This window comes from Tamandua tetradactyla, chromosome 1, assembly GCF_023851605.1.
Source record: "Tamandua tetradactyla isolate mTamTet1 chromosome 1, mTamTet1.pri, whole genome shotgun sequence".
Taxonomy (NCBI): Eukaryota; Metazoa; Chordata; class Mammalia; order Pilosa; family Myrmecophagidae; genus Tamandua; species Tamandua tetradactyla.
This window is the reverse complement of record NC_135327.1, coordinates 1,060,198-1,064,329: the sequence shown is the minus strand read 5'-3', so window position 1 is coordinate 1,064,329 and position 4,132 is coordinate 1,060,198. Positions and strand designations below refer to the sequence as shown.

Genomic DNA, 4,132 nt, shown 5'->3' with positions numbered 1-4,132 from the left:
GAATGACAGATTCAATTTCTTTACTTGTGATTGGTTTGTTGAGGTCATCTATTTCTTCTTGAGTCAAAGTTGGTTGTTCATGCCTTTCTAGGAACTTGTCCATTTCATCTACATTGTTGTATTTATTAGCATAAAGTTGTTCATAGTATCCTGATATTACCTCCTAAATTTCTGTGAGGTCAGTGGTTATGTCTCCTCTTCCATTTCTGATCTTATTTATTTGCATCCTCTCTTCTTCTTTTTGTCAATCTTGCTAAGGGCCCATCATTCTTGTTGATTTTCTCATAGAACCAACTTCTGGTCTTATTGATTTTCTCTATTGTTTTCATGTTTTCAATTTCCTTTATTTCTGCTCTAATCTTTGTTATTTCTTTCCTTTTGCTTGCTTTGGGGTTAGTTTGCTGTTCTTTCTCCAGTTCTTCCAAGTGGATAGTTAATTCCCAAATTTTTGCCCTTTCTTCTTTTCTGAATTAGGCATTTAGGGCAATAAATTTCCCTCTTAGCACTGCCTTTGCTGCATCCCATAGGTTTTGATGTGCTGTGTTTTCATTTTCATTCGCCTCGAGATATTTACTAATTTCTCTTGTAATTTCTTCCTTGACCCACTCGTTGTTTAAGAGTGTGTTGTTGAGCCTCCACGTATTTGTGAATTTTCTGGCACTCTGCCTGTTATTAATTTCCAGCTTCATTCCTTTATGATCTGAGAAAGTGTTGTGTATGATTTCAATCTTTTTAAATTTGTTGAGACTTGCTTTGTGACACAGCATATGGTCTATCTTTGAGAATGATCCATGAGCACTTGAGAAAAAGGTGTATCCTGCTGTTGTGGGGTGTAATTTCCTATAAATGTCTGTTAAGTCTAGCTCATTTATTGTAATATTCAAATTCTCTATTTCTTTTTTTTTATTTTGAATAATGGCCTTTATTGAGTGGGTCCCTCAATTCTGCTTTGAGTGGGTGGTTCTGTGAGCTGTGGCACTCACGCCCCACCTCCGTGAAGACAGAACCCCCCAGAGTGCCCAGCGAGGCAGCGTCTCCGTGGCCTAGCAGGGGAATGACATGCGTCACCACTCTGGACAGAGAGGACAGTGATGCCTTTTTCCTGGTGGAAAAACAGTCAGGCTTAATTATGCAAGGTAAGATGTGTTCCTCAAATCAGCCTCGTTAGTTGATTTTGTCCTGGAATATATACAAGTTATTGGTGGCTGCTACAGCAATGATGTTCTCCAGGGGATGCCAGGCTGTGTGGAGAATCTTCTTGCTGAAGTCCAGACTGTCCACACTAATCTCATCTTTCTTCCTCTTACCACCTGTACATACTTTCCAAGGCTTTAAGATCACTCGAGGTTTGCTGTTTTCTCTGGAAGCTTCCAATGTAATATCCCTCCGTGTGTTTCTATCAAACATTCTAAAGAAATTGTTGTAGGATCCAGTCATAATAGCAATATCAGAGCCGTTCCAGCAGCACTCGAACTTGTCAAAGATGCAGTCATTTTCATACAGAGAACAAAGCTCGCTTCGAAGATATTCATGAACCTGGTGTGTCTCCACTGGCCTGCTCTCCATGTTGAGGTCCCATATTTTCACCGACAGGTAGTCTCTAGTTATCATGTAGCAGCCACTGTGACTAAATTTTACATCAGATATGGAAGAAATTATTTCTGAAAAGAAGGACCTACTACTGGGATTTTCAGGTTCCTCAAAAAACTTGGAGTGCCTGTCACACAGGGCGGAAGAGCACGTGTCGCAGAGCCTGATGGTGCCCTTGCTGCTGCTGTAGATGAACACGTTACACTGGGGCGAGTGCCTCTGTCTAGATGTTCTGTCCATTGATGAGAGTGGGGAATTGAAGTCTCCAACTATTATGGTAAATGTGTCTATTTCCCTTTTCAGTAATTGCAGCGTATTCCTCACGTATTTTGGGGCATTCTGATTCAGTGCGTAAATATTTATGATTGTTATGTCTTCTTGTTGAATTGTTCATTTTATTAGTAGATAGTATCCATATTTGTCTCTTTTAACTGTTTTACATTTGAAGTTTAATTTGTTGGATATTAGTATAGCTACTCCTGCTCTTTTCTTGTTGTCATTTGCATGAAATACCTTTTCCCAACCTTTCACTTTCAACCTATGTTTATCTTTGGGTCTAAGATGTGTTTCTTGTAGACAGCATACAGAAGGATCCTGTTTTTTAATCCATTCTGCCAGTCTATGTCTTTTGATCGGGGAATTCAGTCCATTAACATATAGTGTTATTACTGTTTGGGTAATACTTTCCTCTACCATTTTGCCTTTTGTATTATATATATCATATCTGATTTTCCTTCTTTCTACACTCTTCTCCATACCTCACTCTTCTGTATTTTCATACCTGACTCTAGTGCTCCCTTTAGTATTTCTTGCAGAGCTGGTCTCTTGGTCACAAATTCTCTCAGTGACTTTTTATCTGAAAATGTTTTAATTTCTCCCTCATTTTTGAAGGACAATTTGCTGTATAAAGAAGACTTGGGTGGTAGTTTTTCTCTTTTAGTAATTTAAATATAACATCCCAGTGTCTTCTTGCTTCCATGGTTTCTCCTGAGAAATCTGCACATAGTCTTATTGGGTTTCCCGTGTATGTGATGTATTGTTTTTCTCTTGCTGCTTTCAAGATCCTCTCTTTCTCTTTGACCTCTGACATTCTAACTAGTAAGTGTCTTGGAGAATGCCTATTTGGGTCTAATCTCTTTGGGGTGCGCTGTACTTCTTGGATCTGTAATTTTAGGTCTTTCGGAAGAGTTGGGAAATTTTCAGTGATAATTTCTTCCATTAGTTTTTCTCCTCCTTTTCCCTTCTCTTCTCCTTCTGGGACACCCACAACACATATATTTGTGTGCTTCATATTATCATTGAATTCCTTGAGCCCCTGCTCAAATTTTTCCATTCTTTTCCCTATAGTTTCTGTTTCTTTTTGGATTTCAGATGTTCCATCCTCCAGTTCACTAATGAATATTTAGTCCTAAGAAAATTTAAGGAAAAAAAACAACAAAAAAATGTTTTAAACATGAAAAAAATAACGAAAAATATATATATATAAAGAAAGCAGGACATTTTCTCGTAGAAACCTGCTTGATGACGTCAGGCCTTTGACTCTCCAGGTAGAAGAAGTACTGACGTGCAACTCGAGAATTAATGGGGATGAGCTGTAGACTTCCTTCCACCGCAAAAGGAGGATAATTGGTCTTTTTGGAATAAATGGAAGCCTCCAGCACATAAACTCTCATACCCAGAAATACCAATCCGTCACCTCAGAACAAGGGACTCATCCAACCACTATTTAGAGGGGTGGATTCAGTCTATATCCTCAGGGGCTCAGATGCCTCCTGTTAGAGGCACCAGTGGGCACACTGGTGCCTTTTACTTCAGCTTCTCTTTTGGGCAGTATTTACACATTTATTCAGGCAAGGGCATGGGCTGATGGTAAGAGTGATGCCCCCTCAGAGTGTAAAGACTGCAACTGTGTGACATTTTGTATATCCTGGAGGCAGGACAGAGCCCTGTTTAACAGCAGAGGCTGGGGCTGGATAATGGAGTCTGGTGCTTTATTTATAGATGGGGAAACGTCTTCCTTGATCTATGGAAACTACTCTCTCACACACGTTTGAAACTGTTCACTGTAGTACAGCTTCTGTAGTCAAGTGTAGTAGGGCCTCCGGTGATATGATCAGAGCTGCTGAGGAATTCACCCGAAGAAAGCCATCCCTGCAAAAGGGTGAGATGGAGGCAGGAAGGAGGGAGGAGGGAAAGGAACTTGGAAAAATGTGACAGAAAATGTCCACAAACAAAGCCAGGGTTTCCAGAAAGATAAGCCAACAGGGTAGCTCGAGTTCACTCCCGCTCCATGGACAAGTTAGAGAAGGGACAGGAGGGCGGCTGAGGTGGCGATTCCAGAGTACGACTGAAAACACATGGAATAACATTAAATTACACGGGGAACAAACGTTAAAGTAAATTTAGATTGAAATGCTAATGATCGGTGCAAGGGAGCACATAAGGTGTATGATACGTATGAACTTTTTTCTGTCGTCTTTTTATTTCTCTTTCTGAATTGATGCAAATGTTCTAAGAAATCATCGTGGCGATGAGTATGCAA

The 4,132-nt window shown here is 40.0% G+C and overlaps 1 pseudogene; it reads right to left on the bottom strand.

The window, feature by feature from the left end:
- Positions 1 to 918: 918 nt before the first annotated feature.
- LOC143688546 (serine/threonine-protein phosphatase 2A 55 kDa regulatory subunit B delta isoform pseudogene) lies at positions 919 to 4,126 on the bottom strand (annotated as a pseudogene).
- Positions 4,127 to 4,132: the final 6 nt, after the last annotated feature.